A 23,466-nucleotide genomic window follows, 5' to 3' on the forward strand; every position below is an offset into this window, starting at 1 on the left:
TCTCTCTGAGGTCTATGAAGGTTATCGAACTTGTCATGATCCTTGGTTTGAGGACTTCAAGGAATCTCTCAAAACGATGACATTCGAAACAGAATCATCATCTTCTGCATCATGCCTTATGGCAAAAGATGCTGAGGTAACGAAATGCTACCTATCCGAGTCCAGTGATGATGAATCTGGTGATGAATTTGGACCCAGCTATGTTAAACTTGCTTCCCTTGCTACTAAACAACAAAGAGCTTTGGAAAAAGCTCACTATATGCTAAACAAGAGCGATGATATGTTGGGTGAGGAAATGGATCAGTCAAAAGCTTTGGCTGAAAGTCTTCAGAGACTTCATACTAAGTATGACACCCTTCAAGATCAACATAACACTCTCTTATCGGATCATGAGAAGCTTTCTTATGAATTTCTTCAAAGAAAGCAAGACCTTGAGAAGCTAAGAGTGAGTTATGAAGATCTTCAGAAGGAGCGCGATTCATTACTTTCTCAACAAATCAGCGCATCTCAGGAAGAATTTGTTCCTCCATGCTTGAAGTGCATTGAACGTGAATCTGCTAATTCTTCACCTGAATGTTCAAATGCTGCTAATGTTTCAAATTCTTCACATGCCTTTGCTATCACTAATTCCTCATCTAAGGACATTGCTAGTATCACTGACAATGCAGGGCTGAAGGAATTGTACACGACAGGCATGTACAAAAGCCTCAAAGGGCATCAGGCTCTTTGTGATGTGCTTAAAAAGCAGATCCTCAACAGGAACCCTAGGAAAGAGGGTATCGCCTTTGAGAGGAAACTCAATGCTGATGGTACATATTGGAAGCCTGAGAAGTACCCCAAAACTACATGGGTTGCTGCAAAGGGACCTCAAGTTGATCCATCTAACTTATCTGGATTTGCATGTGAATCTCCTCATTCTGTTGATGAGTCAATTGACTCCAACTATAAGCTATTCAAAAATCAGAATGGTGAAGTATTTGCTAGATATGTTGGCACTAACTGCAGGAACGGCTCCCCGATGAAGAAAATCTGGGTTCCCTAAAGATGCCTTGAAAATCTTCAGGTGAATGTCATCATGACGCCACCTGTGAAGAATAGGAACCCCAGATCAAATTCCTCATACGGACCAAATTCCTCATATGGATCAAAGTCCTCATATGAACATCATCATGCTAACCCGTCTGTTTCGCAGGGAAGATCTAAGGATTATGGATATGTGCATTATTCTTCAAATCATTATGTCCATAAGTCCTCGAAGAATTTCTCTGCTTACTCATATGCTTACTCTAACCCATCTTATGTGAAACAAAATGGATTGGATTCTATGCCATCCTTCTCGTATGGAGCTCGCAGAATGATGAACTCTTTGCCACCCCTTCAGATGTGGATGGTGAAGAAAAAGAACTAATCTCTTCTGCAGGGTCAGGTCTCCAGATGCACGTAATCGTCTGAAGAATTTGCTGGAGACCTGAGCATGCCTGATAGGACGCAGGCTAATCATGAAGAAATGAACTTTCATTTCTCACGTCCTCATATTGATTTATTAGTTCTCTTACTTGATGAAATTGATCTGATGAATTGATGTCATATTCTTCACTAATGAAGTATATGAGTTTGTAAGATGCACTAATTCATCTGCAGGATGATCAACCCAAAGCCACTGAGTGGGTCCTTGATAGTGGATGTACAAACCACATGACTGGTGACAAGTATCTATTGATGGATGCTCCATTATCTCCGTCGCATCTGAAGCATATCATCTTTGCTGACAAAGGCAAAAGTCAGGTATTGGGTCTAGGTAAGGTTGCGATTACAAAGGATCGACACATGGACAAAGTCATGCTTGTTGAGTCCTTAGGATACAACCTTATGTCTGTCTCAATGCTTTGTGATCTTGATATGGTTGTTGTCTTTGGCAAGTACCATTGTGTTGTGGTTATGGAAGCTGACAATTCCAAAGTCTTCGAAGGCTTTAGGAGAGGAGACCTGTATATTGTTGATTTCTCTATAGGACCACAACCAGCCGTGTGCTTACTTGCAAAAGCTTCAGAAGGCTGGCTCTGGCATCGACGACTTGGTCATGCAGGCATGAGGAATTTGCACACGCTTTCGAAGAAGAAGCATGTCATTGGCATCGAGAATGTCAAATTCCTCAAGGATCACCTATGCGGAGCCTGTGAAGCTCGGAAGATGACCAAGGCCAAGCATCCAGCGAAGACTATCATGACCACCACTCGCCCATTTGAATTACTTCACATGGCTCTATTTGGTCCTAATCATTATTCTGCTATCTCAAATGAAGCATCTCAATATGGCTTCATTATTGTTGATGATTATTCTCGTTACACATGGGTACACCTTGTTACTTACAAACATGAAGTGCAGGAAGTCTTCAAACGATTTTCCTCGAGGGCTTCAACCAACTTCGGTGTGAAGATCAAGCACATCAGAAGTGACAATGGCACTAAGTTCAAGAATTCTGGTCTCGATGACTATCTTGATGAACTTGGTATCACTCATGAGTTATCTGCTCCTTACACTCCTCAGCAGAACGGCGTCGTGGAGCGCAAGAATAGGACTCTTGCTGAGATGGCTCGCACTATGCTTGATGAATACAAAACGCCTCGTCGTTTCTGGACTGAGGCAATTGATACTGCATGCCACATCATCAACAGAGTATATCTTCACAAATTCTTCAAAAAGACTGCCTATGAACTCCTCACTGATAAGAAACCCAATGTAAGTTATTTCAAATTCTTCGGTGCTAAATGTTGGATTAGAGATCCTCATCACAACTCAAAATTTGCACCGAAAGCACATGAAGGTTTTATGCTTGGTTACGGAAAGGACTCGCACACCTACAGAGTCTTCAACAACATTCTTCACAAAGTTGTTGAAACTGTAGATGTGCGGTTCGATGAAACTAATGGCTCGCAAAGAGAGCACCTACATACTGTGATAGATGAACCAGCACCTGAGGAAACTATCAAGTTCAAGGCTACTGAGGATGTCATTCCTACTGAAGAATCTGCTGAAGAATTCATTCCAGAACATGAAGAACGTCGAGCTAATGCACCTGAAGAAAATGCTGAAGAAAATGGTGTTGAAGAAAACGCTGATCAAACTCTTCAACGACAACCAGCTCATCCTCGCATTGCAAAAGAAGTGCAAGTTGAAAAGATCATCAATGACATCAAAGCGCCAGGTCCTCTCACACGCTCAAAAGCTTCACATTTGTCTAACTTTTGTGGGCAGTATGCTTTTGTCTCTATTACAGAGCCCACTAAGGTAGATGAAGCATTTCTGGAGCCTGAGTGGATTCAGGCCATGCACGAAGAATTACATTAGTTCGAGCTCAACAATGTCTGGGAACTGGTCAAACGTCCAGATCCTCGCAAGCACAATATCATCGGCACAAAGTGGATCTACCGCAACAAGCAAGATGAAAATGGCCTTGTGGTGAGGAATAAGGCACGACTTGTAGCTCAAGGCTACACACAGGTTGAAGGAATTGATTTCGATGAAGCTTTTGCACCTGTTGCTAGACTCGAGGCTATTCGCATATTACTTGCTTATGCTAACCATCATGATATCACTCTATATCAAATGGATGTGAAAAGTGCATTCCTCAATGGTAAGCTTGAGGAAGAAGTATATGTTGCTCAACCCCCAGGTTTTGAAGATCCAAAGAATCCTGACAAAGTCTTCAGACTCAACAAGGCCCTCTATGGCCTCAAGCAGGCCCCACGGGCTTGGTATGATACTTTGAAGGAACTCTTCAGGAAGAAAGGCTTCAAACCCGGTTCACTCGACCCTACTCTTTTCACTAAATCTTATGATGGTGAATTGTTTGTGTGCCAAGTATATGTTGATGATATTATCTTTGGCTGTACTAACCAACATTATAGTGATGAATTTGCCTATATGATGAGTGAAGAATATCAAATGTCTAGGATGGGAGAGTTGAAATTCTTCTTAGGTCTTCAAATTCGTCAACAACACAATGGCATATTCATATCTCAGGAGAAATACCTCAAGGATGTACTGAGGAAATTCGGCATGCAAGATTGCAAAGGCATGAAAATTCCTATGCCCACAAATGGCCATCTGTGCACTGATGAAAATGGTATTGACTTCGATCATAAGGTATACCGCTCCATGATAGGTTTCTTATTATACTTATGTGCATCTAGGCCAGATATAATGCTTAGTGTTTGCATGTGTGCCCGATTTCAAGCTGCACTGAAGGAATCACACCATAAGGCTGTGAAGCATATTCTTCGATATCTAGCTCACACACCAACACTTGGATTATGGTACCCCAAGGGCTCGACTTTTGATCTTGTTGGATATTCTGACTCTGACTATGCTGGTGATCATGTGGATCGCAAGTCAACATCTGGTACATGTCATTTCCTCGGACGATCTTTGGTCTGTTGGTCCTCAAAGAAACAGAACTGCGTATCACTATCTACTGCTGAAGCTGAGTACATTGCCGCTGGTTCTTGCTGTGCCCAATTGCTATGGATGAAGCAAACTCTCAAGGACTACGACGTCAACATGAAGAATGTGCCTCTCTTCTGTGACAATGAGAGTGCCATCAAGATTGCTCACAACCCAGTTCAGCACTCGAAGACAAAGCACATTCAGATTCATCATCATTTTCTTCGTGATCATGTGTTGAAGGGCAACATTTCTATTGAGCATGTGAAGACTGAAGAACAGCTAGCCGATATCTTCACAAAGCCCTTGGATGAGAAGAGATTTAGCAAGTTGCGGTGTGAGCTAAATATCTTAGAGTCTTCGAATGTTCTTTGAAAAGGACACTCATCCTAACACTTATGCAAAATTGATGACTTAGGTGTGCAACACATGAAGAAACGTTTTTCTTTAAATCAATGAAGAATAACACTCTTAGTGTGAAGAAATTAACGAAGAATTTGATTCTCAGAAGCCTACGATAATTGTACGTGGTGTCTGAAATCATCATTCTTATACGGTGGGTCACGCCGCCACCAAAAGTTGAAATTCCTCAAATTATTCATATTCTTCAACTTTGCATAGTCTTCACTGGTTCCGTCATTTTTCTTCATTGGCTATATATATATGAGTTTATGTCCTCTACAGCATTCACTTATTGCTATTTCTTCAAGTTGGTTTTCTGCTAAGTGAATGTGATCAGACCCTTCCCCTCTATGCTATACTCAACCCAATCTGTTCACAAATTCTTCATGTGCGTTCTATTTGAAACTCGTTCAAAATCTTCACTGTGTCCTTGTCAGCTGAGGAAATTGCGAACGTAACTTTAAAACCTATCGTATCAAAATTTTCGGTTTTGCCGCTCAAACCGTTCCGCATCCCACGGTACACTTATCCACTCACCCACGATCTAACATGATCTCCACCTCTCACTACGTGGGTGACACATGTCATGCAAATGAGAAGGGTCAGGGGCACGTTCATCCAATTTCTTCGGGCAAGCAGTTTTTCACCGTGGCTATAAATACCCCTCGTTTCCTTCCTCACTTCTTTTACTCCGCTCGACCTCTCTTTCCAGCTCGAGCTTCTCAAACCCTAGCGCCGCCGCTACTTCATCGCCGCCGGTGAGGAAGAGCTTCACTGCCTCGACCTCGTCGCCGACGTCCTCGCGCCGACCGCGGACATCTTCACTCCGCCGCCGCCGTAGCCGTCTTCCTCCGCCAAGTTAGGGCGTGGAAGATCTGCACATACGAACTTCACATCTCCTCACTCCAGTTCGTCGTGTTCTTTGTCCAAGGTAAATAAAAGTTACTTTTACTGCCCTCGTTGATTCGAATGATTATCTACAAAATCTTCAAAAGTGTTTTTCTTCATATCTTCACATACTGAACACCTCACAAAGTCATCTGTTCTTGATTCGTTTCCCTAAGCATCATTTTTCTTCAAGATTCCTCAATTGTGTGGATCTTCGATCTATACAAGTCTGGAACCTAAGACAAAGAACGCTTAGTGAAAATCTTCAATACTCATCTGGTCAAATTCCTCAAACTTGTTCATTTTGAAAAACCTTCTGAGAACGCATCTGACCTCTCCAAATTCCTCGCAACTATACTCTGTTCACAGGTACACATGTCAGCTGTTGAATCACTAGGTTCTCATCAACTTAACTCATTTGCAGCGTTCCTCGAAGAAAAGTTGCATACTTCTTCAAAGAATTCAATTGTTCAAATTCCTCAACTGAAGAAAATGGCTGATGGTAAAAGGCCTCAGAAGGGAGGAAAGAGGCCTGAGGTAAATACAGCGTTTGAAATCCCTGATGACATATATGCTGGGTACTGCACACCTACTGAGGAAACCAAGAATGAGCACAAAGTACGCATTCAGAAGATAGAGAGGAGATGGGCAAGAGAATGGAGGGAGTACAGATATGTCACTCCTAAGTATATGAAGAAATTCACACTCAATCCTCCATGCCCAAGAACACCACTGGCACCTGGCCAAATTGCTGATCTCACCAGCCTCAAGCGAGGTGAGGACTATCCTGATGAATGGGCCAAGCGCCAAGGCAAGTTGGCTAAGCAAGCCAAAGAAGCAGTGCGGAAATTTAATGAAGACTCTGCTGCTGCTGCTGCCTCTGCTAAGGTCCTTGCTGTCAAGCCAAAGAAGGCCATGTCAAGAAGCCTGCACGCAAGCCAAGTGCTTCCTCAGCAATGCCCTCACGGCCAGAATCATCAAAGCCCTCACGGCCAATTCCTCATGCTGCTCCTATTCCTCCAAAGTCCTCAGCTCCTCCACCAAAGCCTTCAGCTGTTCCGACCAAATCCTCAGCACCTGTTCATCTTGCTTCGTGCCAAAGGACTGCCGGCATCTCCATTGCCTCAGGTGTCTCAGCTAGTTCCTCAGTTGCACCAAGTTCCTCAGCTGGCCCCTCACTGCTGAAGACAAAGGCCACTGCTGGACGAGGTCCAGGCCCAAGTCCTCAAAAGAAGCAAGTCACTTTCCAAGTGCCGTCTGATGATGACAAAGCTGATGATGATGAACTTGCAGAAATCATCAGAGACAGGCAAGTCAGGGCCGCTAGAGCCAAAGGATCAGAGGTGCCACTGCTTTTGGATCCCAAGCCGATCCTCGACTACATTGATGATTGGCAAAAGGACCCCAACACTCCCTTTCCTGACTTCAAGCTGACTCCTGGCCAGAGTCACATGCTGACCCACTTCATTCAAGAAGAAAAGTGGAAATTTGAGAAGGCCAGGCAGATCAAGAAAGCGCAGTACAAGAAAGAGCGCTATCTAAAGAAAAACGTTGTCTCTATGACAATTGAAGAACTTGTCACTACTGAGACTGAGATTAAGAAACTCAGTGATGACTTTGAAGCATATCGCGCTGATTGGCTTGGAGCCAAGGTTCATTTTGTGAAACTTGCGGATAACTTCAATTCCAATGTTGCAGCCCCAACGCAACAGGAAATTCCTCAGGCTGAAGCATCTGCTCAGCCTACTGAAGAAAATGCCAGCACCGCTGATGACAATCAGGCTGCTGAAGATAATGTGAGTTACAGGGCTGATGACTACCTTCCAGCCGCTGAAGAAATTGCCAGGGCACCCACTAGAGGTGTGCCTGCAGAAACTGAAGAACTCAGGGCAACTGCATCAGTTGTGCCTAAAGAAAATCAACCAGATTCCTCAGCTACTCCTGCACCAACTTCAACTCCAATCCTTCCATCCGCATCAGATGTGAAGAAGACCAAGGCTGCAGAGCGTGCTGCAGTGAAGAAAAGGAAAGCATCAGCTGCTTCAGATTCTTCAGCTCCGAAGAAAATGAAGCCTATGACAAGCTCATTTGCAAATCTGATTGATGTTGTTCCCATCTCAACCAGGCCATCAAAGGACCTCATTCCCTTTGATGAAGAACATGTGATCCCCAGCGGATCTGATGATGAAACTCCTTCTGCTGCTTCGTCTGAACCAATCGATGAAGAAATTGAAGTGGATGATATCGCTTCAACACCTATCATCTCCTCGCCTATGCCTCAGCTCACAGCTGAAGAGGCTGGCGTTGAAGAAATGGAAGATGAAGATGTGGACATTGGCTGCTCCACACCCATAATTAGTGATGAATTCTGGGAAAGTCAGCATCCAAACTCTCCAATGTTCACCCCTCTACAGCAAATTCCTCAGTCCCCCACACAAACTGTTCACCTGGGCTCTGAAGAAACTCATCCCACTTCATCTGTCCATGAGGAAATTCCAGCCACTAGCGCTGAAGAAACTGCTGCTGCTGAACAACCAACTACGCAGACTGCCACTGAGGAGGAACCAGAAATTCCTCAGCCTGAAGAACCTGCGATTGAGATTCCTGAGGTCGTGATGCAACTCACTGACACTCCTCTGCCGAAGCCAAAGGATCCATTCTCACGCAAGAAAAAGTTCAAGGCTGATGATTTCTTCGGCGAGCACGTATTCTTCGAAGATTACAACCCATATGACTCTGCTCGCATTAGGAAGAGGCGTTTCTGGACTGCTAGTCAAGCCAATTTCTATTCCTCAGTGTTGTTCAACAAGGAGAAGATTTTCTACCATGAGCATATTCCTCACGTGGATATGGAATCTCTGCCGTGCTTCGCACCAGTCCTCAGTGTTCTTCACGACGCTGGGTTGCTCAACTTTTGCTCTAACATCTGCGATTGGAATGAAGAACTGATTCTTCAATTCTATGCAACGCTGCACATCACCGGAGATGCTGAAGATGTGAATTCATGGGTGCTGGACTAGATATCTGAAAACACTCACTACACTGAACCAGCCTCTGAATTGCTTCGTGCTCTACCACTCAGTCCTCCCCTTGAAGAAGCTCGCTGCATCTACAGTGAACCTGAGCTCACACATCATTACATGCAGGTGCTGATGAAACCTTTGAAGCCAGGTCAAGCACCAAGAACCAAATTCCTCGTGAAGGAATTGTTGTACGTGCCCAGAACTGTCTGTCGTATTCTGACAAGGACAATTAGTCCTATCAAAGGCCACGACTCATCTGATGAGGAAATTGTTGGCATCATGAAGAATCTGGTATTCAACATCGTTCATGGCATTCTTGTCAATTATCACGATTTCTTCGTGAGGACTATGGCCAATGTTGCACTGTCTCCATTTGAGCTGAAGCCTTATGCACCTTGGATCATGAGATTCCTCAGGACAAGGTCTTCACTCAACTACAAAGCTGATTTCCAGAATCATCTCAGCTACTTGCCCCCAATTGAAGTCCTCAAGCAGACATATTCCTCAGTTGATGGAAAGGGAAAGGCACCAGCTGTAATTGATGAAGGCATTCGTCCATTGGATGGTCAGTTTCGCAAAGCTGCATCTTATTCCACCAATGATGACTCTGCCACACATGACTCTGCCAATGCACCCAAGTCCACTCCTCAAGCCACTACTCCACGCGTAATGACTAACCGTGAACTTCTGCTTAGTCTTCACCGGAAGGTGGATCGAAATCACAAATGGGTTAAGCGTCAGTTTGGTTCACTTCTTCACAACATGACTGCCACACACAATGCAGTGAAGAAAAACCACTACTACCTCCATCAAGTCTTCGGTCGCACCTGGGCAATCCTGTCACATCTATATGGTGAAGAATATCTGAAGAACATGGGTCTTAATGAAGATTTTGACTGGTCTGCACCTCCACCGAAGAAATTCAAGAAGGTCAAGGTTCCTTCTCTGGTGGCCAGCTCATATTCTTCATCGCACGACACTAATGAACATGAAGACTTGGACGACACTGCGGCAGGCCCTACATCAACCAACAACCCCAACAACGCTGGCGCTCCTTCATCAACATGATTATCTTCAGGGGTGTTAGTCCTCATTTTCGATCCTTTTGGTCATTCGATGACAAAGGGGGAGAAATATGAGTTAGTCTTCAAGCGGGTCTACTATATGGGTGTGTTTTTGCTAAGTTACAACTCTCGTTCTTCTGAAACTTTATTGGATCGAGTTGTAATCTTAAACCCGATGGTGCTCTGATACTTTTGATGCACTGTGCTCTGATACTCTTGATGCACTATTCTGCATGCTTATTCCTCGTTAATATTATTGCACGCACGCTGAATTTCATCAGGCACCATATATCATCATGCATTTCAAATTCTTCATATTATATGTTAAATGCATGTCTGAATTACAAGATATAGGGGGAGATCTCCATGATTCAACTCTTCAAGTGTGCATTGCTTCAAAAGCAAATTCCTCACTATGCACATCTTCAGGGGGAGTTCTTCTATATCTTGCAATCAAATTCCTCAATATCAGTATTTACACTTCATATGTTTATCCCCGTTGAAAACTTAACCTATATTGTCATCAATCACCAAAAAGGGGGAGATTGTAAGTGCATCTAGTGCCCCTTAGTGATTTTGGTGTATTGAAGACTTATAGGTTAAGGGACTAATGCGTGTGTGAGTGTCCACAGGTCTATAAGTCTATGAGGAGTTTGATATTTACAGGAAAAGTCGACCCCTAAAAATGAATATCTTCGACTGAAGATTTTGGTATTTCTGAAGACTTTCATGAAGACTTTGAAAGTGAAGAAATTGGTGTGTCCGTGAAGACTTGATATTCATGCGAGAAATATGAAGCTTGAAGACTTTTGTGTTCATAGTTTTGTTTTTCTCTTTCTTGAGTCATAGGAAACACCGTAATGTTAAAGGGGGTCGAGGAAATAGTAAGGAAAAATTTCCATGTGATGCTCAACTCAAAATCCTACACCTACCAATCCCTTCGAGTGAAGCCATTGGAAATCTCATACAGTTCAGTCAATTTCTTCAGTGACAGAGACGAAGTTCTTCTGGTCTCTGAGGAATTTGTCCTGACTGAGGAGTTAGGAATTCGCCAGTGCGGATTGGCTACATAGTGAGGAACATGATAGCCCTGAGGATTTTGCTACTCAAAATTCTGACCGTTGCTGTGCTATGTGCCAGCTGTCCCAAAATATCTATCCACCTAACGGTCATATCATTGAAGGGCATTTATGTCTTATCATGTCGGGCTGCTCCCTAGGCTATAAATAGCCGCCCCCTACAACCACTAGCTGGTGGGTTGCTCCGAGAGAAACTGACACTTGTCATTTGAGAGCAACCCATCCTCCGAGGACTTTGAGCGAAAATCATCAAGTGAGGAAAAACCAAAAACCCAAAACCCAAACACCTACAAACCCCAAGTGATTGAGCATCACTGAAGAGATTGATCCTGAGTGGATCCGACGCTTGTTACCTTTGAAGACTGTGCTTCTTCCAGACGGTTAGGCGTCATGGTCTAGAGCATCCAAGAGGAATTGTGTATCGCCGAGTGACCAAGTTTGTGAAGGTTTGGAAGTCGCCTGAAGACTTACCACGAGTGATTGGACGAGGTCTGTGTGACCTTAGTTCAAGGAGAATACGGTGAGGACTGGGTGTCTTGGACTAAGTGTCCTTGACTGGGTGTCCGGGACTGTGTGTCCTCGAGTTTAAATACTCAGCCGCTCCAACCAGACGTACAACTGAGACAACAGTTGGAACTGGTCTACCAAATCATTGTCTTCACCGAGCTCACTGGTTCTATTTCCTCAACTCTTTCATTTCCTCATAACTGTGTTGTGTGTTTGTTCATATCTGTGTTTGAAGACTTTGACTGAAGACTTTCTCAATTTCCTTAGTTCAATTTCTTCAGCCTGTTTGTCTTCATCCTGTGTTATCCTGTGATTACGTTTCCTGTACTCTGTGCCTGTCTTCATTTCATCATGATGACTATGCTTGTATTCTGTTATGTTTACTTTTGAATACTTATTCTGCTGCCAGTAGTTCTTCGCTAAGGAATTTCCTCACCGGCAAATTCCTCAGTGAAGAATTTCATAAAAATCGCCTATTCACCCCCCTCTAGTCGATATAACGCACTTTCAAAGATTGATATATTGGACGATAGTACTTGGACACCGGAATGGTTTCGGGACGTTTCGGATATTCATCGGAGTACCGAGGGGTTACCGGAACCCCCAGGGAAGTAATGGGCCAACATGGGCCATAGGGGAGAGAGAGGGGAGCCCACAAGGGCTGGCGCCCCCCATGGCTGTCCGAATTGGACAAGGGGAAGGGGGCGCGGCCCCCCTTTCCTTCCCCCCTCTCCCTCTCCTTCCCTCTTTCCCCCTCCATGAGAAGGAAAAAGGGGCGGGGGGCGAATCCTACTAGGACTGGAGTCCTAGTAGCCCCCCTCATGGCGCGCCCTTGGTGGCTAGCCTCCTCCACTCCCTCATTTATATACGTGGGCAGGGAACTCCTTAGAGACACACCAGTTGTTCCAAGCCGTGTGCGGCGTCTCTCTCCACGGTTTACTCCTCCGGTCATATTCACATAGTGGTTAGGCGAAGCCTTGCGTGGATCACATCACCATCACCATCACCATCACCACGCCGTCGTGTTGACGAAACTCTCCCACGACCCTCTACTGGATCAAGAGTTCAAGGGACGTCATCGAGATGAACGTGTGCTAAACTCGTAGGTGTCGTACGTTCGGTACTTGATCGGTTGGATCACGAAGATGTTCGACTACATCAACCATGTTAACCTAACGCTTCCGCTTTCGGTCAACGAGGGTACATGGACACACTCTCCCCCTCTCGTTGCTATGCATCTCCTAGATAGATCTTGCGTGATCATAGTAATTTTTTTGAAATTGCATGCTAGTTCCCCAACACTACGATCGAGATTCAATAAACCAATTACATTGGGTGTATGACCATAGAAGGTTTTATTCATGTAAACAGAACAACAATTATTTTCTGACTTAAATGAATAACTGTATTGCGATAAACATGATCCAATCATATTCATGCTCAACGCAAACACCAAATAATAATTGTTTAGGTTCAACACTAATCCCGAAGGTAGAGGCAGTGTGCGATGGTGATCTTATCAACCTTGAAATTACTTTCAACACACATCGTCACCTCACTATTAACTAGTCTCTTTAACTCCTGTTTCGAGTTACTAATCTTAGCAACTGAACCGGTATCAAATACCAAGGGTTACTACGAACACTAGTAAATACACATCAATAACATGTATATCAATTATATCTTTGTTCACTTTGCCATCCTTCTTATCCGCCAAGTATTTGGGGTAGTTCCGCTTACAGTGACTATTTCCTTTGCAGTAGAAGCACTCAGTTTCAGGCTTAGGTCTAGCTTTGGGCTTCTTCATGGGAGTGGAAATTTGCTTGTCATTGTTCTTGAAGTTCCCTTTCTTTCCCTCGCCCTTTTTCTTGAAACTAGTGGTCTTGTTAACCATCAACATTTGATGCTATTTATTGATTTCTACCTTTGCTGATTCCAGCATCGCGAAGAGCTCGGGAATCATTTTCGTCATCCCTCGCATATTATAGTTCATCATGAAGTTCTAGTAACTTGGTGATAGTGACTAGAGAATTCTGTCAATCACTATCTTATCTGGAAGATTAACTCCCACTTGATTCAAGTAATTGTAGTACCCAGACATTATGAGAAGATGCTCACTAGCTAAGATATTCTCCTCCATCTTGTAGGCAAAGTACTTGTCAGAGGTCCCATACCTTTTAACACGGGAATGAGCCTAAAATATCATTTTCAGCTCTTGGAACATCTCATGTGCTCCGTGGCATTCAAAACATTTTGAAGCCATAAAGCATGGTGCACTTAACTATCAAGTAGTCATCATACTGAGCTTGTCAAACATTCATAACATCTGCATCTGCTCTTGTAATAGGTTTGTCACCTAGCAGTGCATCAAGGATATAATTCTTCTGTGCAGCAATGAGGATAATCCTCATATCACGGACCCAGTCCGTATCATTGTTATTATCATCTTTCAACTTAGTTTTCTCTAGTAACATATCAAAAATAAAACAGGGGAGCTATACGCGAGCTATTGATCTACAACATAGGTATGCAAATACTATCAGGACTAAGTTCATGATAAATTAAGTTTAATTAATCAAATTACTTAAGAACTCCCACTTAGATAGACATCCCTTGAGTCATCTAAATGATACGTGATCCAAATCAACTAAACCATGTCCGATCATCATGTGGATGGAGTAGTCATCAATGGTGAACATCTCTATGTTGATCATATCTACTATATGATTCACGTTCAACCTTTTGGTCTCGAGTGTTCCGAGGCCATGTCTGTACACGCTAGGCTCGTCAAGTTTAACCTGAGTATTCCGCATGTGCAAAACTGTCTTGCACCCGTTGTATGTGAACCTAGAGCCTATCACACCCAATCATCACGTGGTGTCTCAGCACGAAGAACTGTCGCAATGGTGCATACTCAGGGAGAACTATACCTTGAAATTTTAGTTAAGGGATCATCTTATAATGCTACCACCATACTAAGCAAAATAAGATGAATAAAAGATAAACATCACATGCAATCAAAATATGTGACATCATATGGCCATCATCGTCTTGTGACTTTGATCTCCATCTCCAAAGCACCGTCATGATCTCCATCGTCACCGGCTTGACACCTTGATCTCCATTTTAGGGACGTTGTTGTCTGATAACTCACAAGTATAGGGGATCGCAACAGTTTTCGAGGGTAGAGTATTCAACCCAAATTTGTTGATTCGACACAAGGGAAGCCAAAGAATATTCTCAAGTATTAGCAGCTGAGTTGTCAATTCAACCACACCTGGACACTTAGTATCTGCAGCAAAGTGTTTAGTAGCAAAGTAATATGATAGTGGTGGTAACGGTAACAAAGTAAAGACAGCAAAAGTAATGTTTTTGGTATTTTTGTAGTGATTGTAACAGTAGCAACGGAAAAGTAAATAAGCGTAAACCAGTATATGGAAAACTCGTAGGCACCGGATCAATGATGGAGAATTATGTCGGATGTGGTTCATCATGTAACAGACATAACATAGGGTGAAACAGAACTAGCTCCAGTTCATCAATGTAATGTAGGCATGTATTCCGTAAATAGTCATACGTGCTTATGGAAAAGAACTTGCATGACATCTTTTGTCCTACCCTCCCATGGCAGCGGGGTCCTATCGGAAACTAAGGGATATTAAGGCCTCCTTTTAATAGAGAACCGGAACAAAACATTAACACATAGTGAATACATGAACTCCTCAAACTATGGTCATCACCGGGAGTGGTCCCGATTATTGTCACTTCGGGGTTGCCGGATCATAACACATAGTAGGTGACTATAGACTTGCAAGATAGGATCTAGAACTCACATATATTCATGAACACATAATTGGTTCAGATCTGAAATCATGGCACTCGGGCCCTAGTGACAAGCATTAAGCATAGCAAAGTCATAGCAACATCAATCTCAGAACATAGTGGATACTAGGGATCAAACCCTAACAAAACTAACTCGATTACATGATAAATCTCATCCAACCCATCACCGTCCAGCAAGCCTACGATGCAATTACTCACGCACGGCGGTGAGCATCATGAAATTGGTGATGGAGGATGGTTGATGATGACGACGGCGACGAATCCCCCTCTCCGGAGCCCCGAATGGACTCCAGATCAGCCCTCCCGAGAGAGATTAGGGCTTGGCGGCGGCTCCGTATCGTAAAACGCGATGAAACTTTCTCTTCGATTTTTTTCTCCTCGAAAGCCAATATATGGAGTTGGAGTTGGCGTCGGAGGGCCACCAGGGGGCCCACGAGGTAGGGGGGCGCGCCCAGGGGGGAGGGGCGCGCCCCCACCCTCGTGGACAGGGTGTGGGCCCCCTGGTCTTCATCTTTGGCGAGGATTTTTTATTATTTATTCTAAGATATTCCGTGGAGTTTCAGGTCATTCCGAGAACTTTTGTTTTCTGCACATAAAACAACACCATGGCAATTCTGCTGAAAACAACGTCAGTCCGGGTTAGTTCCATTCAAATCATACAAGTTAGAGTTCAAAACAAGGGCAAAAGTGTTTGGAAAAGTAGATACGACGGAGACGTATAAACTCCCCCAAGCTTAAACCCTTGCTTGTCCTCAAGCAATTCAGTTGACAAACTGAAAGAGAAAAAGAAAAACTTTTACAAACTCTGTTTGCTCTTGTTGTTGTAAACATGAAAAGCCAGCATTCAAGTTTCAGCAATTATTATGAACTAACCATACTCACAATAACATGTAGGTCTCACAATTACTCATATCAATAGCATAATCAGCTAGCGAGCCATAATAATAAAACTCGGATGACAACACTTTCTCAAAATAATCATAACATGATATAACAAAATGGTATCTCGCTAGCCCTTTCTGAGACCGCAAAACATAAATGCAGAGCACCTTTAAAGATCAAGGACTGACTAAACATTGTAATTCATGGTAAAAGAGATCCAGTCAAGTCATACCCAGTACAAACCAATCATAATGAATGCAAACGATAGTGTGCTCTCCAGCGGGTGCTTTTTAATAAGAAGGGTGATGACTCAACATAAAAGTAAATAGATAGGCCCTTCGCAGAGGGAAGCAGGGATTGGTAGAGGTGCCAGAGCTCAATTTTTGAAATAGAGATAAATAATATTTTGAGAGGCATACTTTCACTGTCAACATAACAACTATGAGATGGCTGTATCTTCCATACTACATGCATTATAGGCAGTTCCCAAACAGAATGGTAAAGGTTTATACTCCCCCTCCTCCACAAGCATCAATCCATGGCTTGCTCGAAACAACGAGTGCCTCCAACATTCAACGGGTCCCAGGGGGAGTTTTGTTTAATTATTTTGATTTGCTTTGATATTGTTGGATCATGGGACTGGGATCCCGGTTACCGGCCCTTTCTCGTGAATGAGGAGCGGAGTCCACTCCTCTTGAGAATAACCCACCTAGCATGGAATATATAGGCAGCCATAGTTGCACATGAGCTGCTCGAGCATACAAAACAGAATTTCATTGGAAGGTTTGGAGTTTGGCACATACAAATTTACTTGGAACGGCAGGTAGATACCGCATATAGGAAGGTATAGTGGACTCATATGGAACAACTTTGGGGTTTAAGGAGTTTGGATGCACAAGCAGTATTCCCGCTTAGTACAGGTGAAGGCTAGCAAAAGACTGGGAAGCGACCAACCGAGAGAGCGACAATAGTCATAAACATGCATTAAAATTAATTCACACCGAATATAAGCATGAGTAGGATATAATCCACCATGAACATAAATATCATGAAGGCTATGTTGATTTGATTCAACTACATGCGTGAACATGTGCCAAGTCGAGTCACTCAATTCATTTAAAGGAGGATACCATCCTATCATACCACATCATAATCATCTCAATAGCATGTTGGCACGCAAGGTTAACCATTATAACTCATAGCTAATCAAGCATGGCACAAGCAACTATAATCTCTAAATGTCATTGCAAATATGTTTACTTCATAATAGCTGAATCAGGAACGATGAATCATCATATTTACAAAAACAAGAGAGGTCGAGTTCATACCAGCTTTTCTCATCCCAATGAGTCCATCATATATCATCATTATTGCCTTTCACTTGCACGACCAAACGGTGTGTATAATAATAGGAGTGCACGTGCATTGGACTAAGCTGGAATCTGCAAGCATTCAACTCAAGAGAGAAGACAAGTAATATGGGCTCTAAGTTAAATAAACAATCTTGCATATAAGAGCCACTAAGCATTTTCAATATAGTCTTCTCGACCCCCAAAGAAAGGAAAAGAAAAATAAAAACTATTTACACGGGAAAGCTCCCAACAAGCAAAAGAAGGACGGGAAATATTTTTGGGTTTTCTTTTTAATTCTACTACAAGCATGGAAAGTAGACTAACACTAATTTTTTTGTTTTTCTTAAGGTTTATTAAACTCACAAGAAGAAAGCAGGAAAAAGGAAAATAAACTAGCATGGATATTACAGTGAAAGAGTATGAGCACCAACATCTAGCAATGAGTGTGAACATGAATGTAATGTCAGTGGGAAATACGTACTCCCCCAAGCTTAGGCTTTTGGCCTAAGTTGGTCTATTGCCAGGGATAACCTGGCTGATATCCGTAGGTGAAGCTGGGGTCGTACTGCGATGAAGAATAGTTGGGATCATAATGTGATGAAGAGGACTCTGACTGCCACTGGCTGGCAACCGCCTCAGGATCCCAAGAATAAACAGACATTCGTGGAGGCTCTGGTTCCGAGGCCGGTGCAGGATTCCGATAGGCTTGAACAGCCGCCCACGGAACAATGTAAGTACCTGCAGACAAGTTAAACAAAGAGGGAGCAGGCAAAGTAATAGTCTCAGGGTGATGTTTATCAAAGTACAATTTATATTTAAGCGCCCTTTCGCGATTCTTAACAAGAAAATCATGCACTACCATACTCTTATAATCTAAATAAGCACGGGGCAGCGCTGTCTCTTCTTTCTCCTCATGCCTAATAGGTATTTCAAAATGTTCAGCTAGGCGTGAAGCATAAATGCCTCCAAAGATGGGGCCCTTAGTACGGTTCATACTCAACCGTCTAGCAACAATTCCACCCATACTAACAAAGTTATTGCGGTATAAACCATGGAGCAAAATAATAATATCAGGAATACTAAGGTTCCCACAGTTCCCGCGACCAATCAAGCAACGACTAGCAAATAAGGCAAAGTAGCGTAAAACATGAAAATGTATGCTAGTAATTCTTGCATCATAAACCTTCCTGGTTTCTCCCACAGTGATAGTGTCAATATAAGCTTCCACTTCATTACGGTGTGGTTCATCTAAAGAACCCTCGAAAGGTATTTTGCAAACCTCGCAAAATGCAGCTAATGTCATCTCCCTAGCAACATCATATAAATGGAACTCTACTGTTGGAGGTGATTTCTTAGGGAAAAAGTAGAAGTTCTGCACAAAAGTATTTGTGAGTAAGAGATACTGATGACGTTGGTCGCGGAGGAAGTTGGTGAGGCCGGCGTTCTCAATCAATAGATAGAAATCTTCATAAATCCCGGCACTCCTCAAGAAGTCATCGGAAGGCCATTCACACGGCCGGACCTCCGCGATACGAGGTAGATTAAATTTGGGCTTCTGTTCTTCTTCCTTTTGTTTCTCCTTAGAACTTCGGCTCGAGGAGCCCCTCAAAAGTCTCTTCATTATTTCTGAAACAATCTGAAATTTTTAGTAACTTCAAACAAAGTGAACCAACTTCAATAAGATTGATAGCAACTACTCATACAAGTGCCTAGAGCATATATCAAGCATTAGAACTACTTGGAACCATATATATTTGACATGCAAGCTCAAGAACATGGTCACCTATGCAGCACAAAATTGCAATGAATAAAGCACTAGAACAAAAACTAATTGGACCAATGGAGGAGTCACGAACCAAGGAACAATCTCCCCAAGCAGTTTTGCGAGAGGTGCTTTGAGCAAGGAGATCGAAAATCGCAGCAAAAATTGCTGGAACACGAGCTTGAGTTGGTTTTTCGGGTTTGTGCGAGACAGAGGAAGAAGATGGGTGCAGGAATAAGTGGAGGAGGGCCACCGTGGGCCCACGAGGCAGGGGGGCGCGCCCAGGGGGTAGGGCGCGCCCTCCACCCTCGTGACCAGGTGGCAGCTCCCCCCGCGGTAATTTTTGCACTAAAAATCCTTAAATATTCCTGAAAAAATCATATTAAATTTGCATGGCATTCTGAGGACTTTTATTTTCGGGATATTTTTATATTGCACGGATAAGTCAGGAAACAGACAGAAAAATACTATTTTACTTTATTTCTACTAAAGAACAGAAAATATAAAGAGGGTACAGAAGGTTGTGCTTCTAGTTTCATCCATCTCATGCTCATCAAAAAGAATCCACTAACAAGGTTGATCAAGTCTTGTTAACAAACTCATTCCGATAATCATGGAACCGGACAAATTTCGAATAACACTATGTTACCTCAACGGGGATATGGACATCCCCAACAATAAGTATATCATATTTCTTTTTGACAGTAGGAAGAGGAAATTCAAAACCTCCAAATATAATTGATGGAATTTTTCCAATAGAGTTGATACTATAAACTTGAGGTTGTTTCCTCGGAAAGTGCACCGTATGCTCATTACCATTAACACGAAAAGTGACATTGCCTTTGTTGCAATCAATAACAGCCCCTACAGTATTAAGGAAAGGTCTTCCAAGAATAATAGACATACTATCATCCTCGGGAATATCAAGAATAACAAAGTCCATTAAAATAGTAACGTTCGCAACCACAACAGGTACATCCTCACAAATATCGACAGGTATAGCAGTTGATTTATCAGCCATTTGCAAAGATATTTTAGTAGGTGTCAACTTTATCAAGTCAAGTCTACGATATAAAGAGAGAGGCATAACACTAACACCGGCTCCAAGATCACATAAAGCAGTTTTAACATAATTTCTTTTAATGGAGCATGGTATAGTAGGTACTCCTGGATCTCCAAGTTTCTTTGGTATTCCACCCTTAAAAGTGTAATTAGCAAGCATGGTGGAAATTTCAGCCTCCGGTATCTTTCTTTTATTAGTAATGATATCCTTCATATACTTAGCATAAGGATTTGTTTTGAGCACATCAGTCAATCGCATACGCAAAAAGATAGGTCTAATCATTTCAGCAAAGCGCTCAAAATCCTCATCATCCTTTTTCTTGGATGGTTTCGGAGGAAAAGGCATGGGTTTCTGAACCCATGGTTCTCTTTCTTTACCATATTTCCTAGCAACAAAGTCTCTTTTATCATAACGTTGATTCTTTGATTGTGGGTTATCAAGATCAACAGCAGGTTCAACTTCTACATCATTATCATTACTAGGTTGAGCATCATCATGAACATCATCATTAACATTTTCACTAGGTTCATGTTCATTACCAGATTGTGTTTCAGCATCAGACATAGAGATATCATTTGGATTATCAGGTGGTTCAGCAATAGGTTCACTAGAAGTTTGCACAGTTCTATTATTTTTCTTTTTCTTCCTTTTAGAAGAACTAGGTGCATCAATATTATTTCTTTGAGAATCTTGCTCGATTCTCTTATGGTGGACTTCAGGATACAAAGGTTCCTGAGTCATTCTACCAGTTCTAGTAGCCACTCTAACAACATAATAATTTTTCTTACTATTCATTTCATCAAGCATTTCTTTCTGAGCTTTAAGTACTTGTTCTACTTGAGTGGTAACCATAGAAGTATGTTTGCTAACAAGTTTAAGTTCACCTCTAATATTATCCATATAATCACTCAAGCGTTTAATCATAAAGGTATTCTGCTTTAATTGTCTACCAAAATAAGCATTAAAGTCATCTTGCTTAAACATAAAGTCATCAAACTCATCCAAGCACTGACTAGCAATTTTAGTAGGAGAGACTTCAACTTTATCATATCTATAGAGAGAATTTACCTTTACTACCTGTGTCGGGATATCGGGAGGTTCTTCAATAAATAAGTAATTGAGATCATATACTTCTTCAACAGGCGGTAAATTAAGACCATGTATTTCTTCAATAGGTGGTCAATTCTTAACATCTTCAGCTTTAATACCTTTTTGTTTCATAGATTTCTTTGCCTCTTGCATATCTTCGGGACTGAGAAATAGAACACCTCTCTTCTTCGGAGTTGCTTTAGGATTAGGCTTAGTAATTGGCTCAGGAGCTGGCTCAGGAGTTGGCTCGGGAGGTGGCTCAGGAGGTGCCCAATTATTTTCATTTGCCAACATATTATTCAATAAAATTTCAGCGTCATCCGGTGTTCTTTCCCTGAAAAGAGAACCAGCACAACTATCCAGGTAATCTCTGGAAGCATCAGTTAGTCCATTATAAAAGATATCAAATATTTCAGGTTTCTTAAGAGGATGATCAGGCAAAGCATTAAGTAACTTGAGAAGCCTCCCCCAAGCTTGTGGGAGACTCTCTTCTTCAATTTGCACAAAATTGTATATTTCCCTCAAAGCAGCTTGTTTCTTATGAGCAGGGAAATATTTAGCAGAGAAGTAATAAATCATATCCTGGGGACTTTGCACACAGGCAGGATCAAGAGAATTAAACCATTTCTTAGCATGACCCTTTAATGAGAACGGAAATATTTTGAGTATATAAAAGTGGCGCGATCTCAGATTATTAGTAAACAGGGCAGCTATTTCATCTAACTTACGAAGATGTGCCACAACAGTTTCAGATTCATAGCCATAAAAAGGATCAGATTCAACCAAAGTAATTATATCTGGATCAACAGTAATATCATAATAATCCTGATCAGGAACACAGATAGGTGAAGTAGCAAAAGCAGGGTCGGGTCTCATCCTACCTCTAAAAGATTCCTTACTCCACTTAATTAGTAACCTCTTACGTTCAGGTTTATCCAGACAAGCAAGAATAGCTTCATAAGATTCATTATTAAAAAGATAACCCTCAGGAATAACAGGCATAGGTTCATCATCACTAACATCATCGTGTTCAGGTTCACTAATTTCTCTTTCTCTAGACTTAGAAATTTGCTCATCTAGAAATTCACCAAGTGGCATAGTAGTATCAAGCATAGAAGTAGTTTTATCATAAGTATCATGCATAGCAGAAGTGGCATCATCAATAACATGCGACATATCAGAATTCATAGCAGTAGTAGGTTTAGGTGTCGCTAGCTTACTCATAACAGAAGGTGAATCAAGTGCAGAGCTAGATGGCAGTTCCTTACCTCCCCTCGTAGTTGAGGGAAATTTTTTTGTCTTAGCATCTTTCAAGTTCTTCATAGTGTCCAGCAGATATAAATCCCATGTGACTCAAAGAATAGAGCTATGCTCCCCGGCAACGGTGCCAGAAAAAGGTCTTGATAACCCACAAGTATAGGGGATCGCAACAGTTTTCGAGGGTAGAGTATTCAACCCAAATTTGTTGATTCGACACAAGGGGAGCCAAAGAATATTCTCAAGTATTAGCAGCTGAGTTGTCAATTCAATCACACCTGGAAACTTAGTATCTGCAGCAAAGTGTTTAGTAGAAAAGTAATATGATAGTGTTGGTAACGGTAACAAAGTAAAGACAACAAAAGTAATGTTTTTGGTATTTTTGTAGTGATTGTAACAGTAGCAACGGAAAAGTAAATAAGCGTAAACCAGTATATGGAAAACTCGTAGGCACCAGATCAATGATGGAGAATTATGTCGAATGTGGTTCATCATGTAACAGACATAACATAGGGTGACACAAAACTAGCTCCAGTTCATCAATGTAATGTAGGCATGTATTCCGTAAATAGTCATACGTGCTTATGGAAAAGAACTTGCATGACATCTTTTGTCCTACCCTCCCGTGGCAGCGGGGTCCTATTGGAAACTAAGGGATATTAAGGCCTCCTTTTAATAGAGAACCGGAACAAAGCATTAACACATAGTGAATACATGAACTCCTCAAACTATGGTCATCACCGGGAGTGGTCCCGATTATTGTCACTTCGGGGTTGCCGGATCATAACACATAGTAGGTGACTATAGACTTG

The sequence above is a fragment of the Triticum urartu genome, chromosome 2A, assembly GCF_056163025.1.
Source record: "Triticum urartu cultivar PI428250 chromosome 2A, HENAU_Tu73, whole genome shotgun sequence".
In the NCBI taxonomy this organism is placed as follows: domain Eukaryota; kingdom Viridiplantae; phylum Streptophyta; class Magnoliopsida; order Poales; family Poaceae; genus Triticum; species Triticum urartu.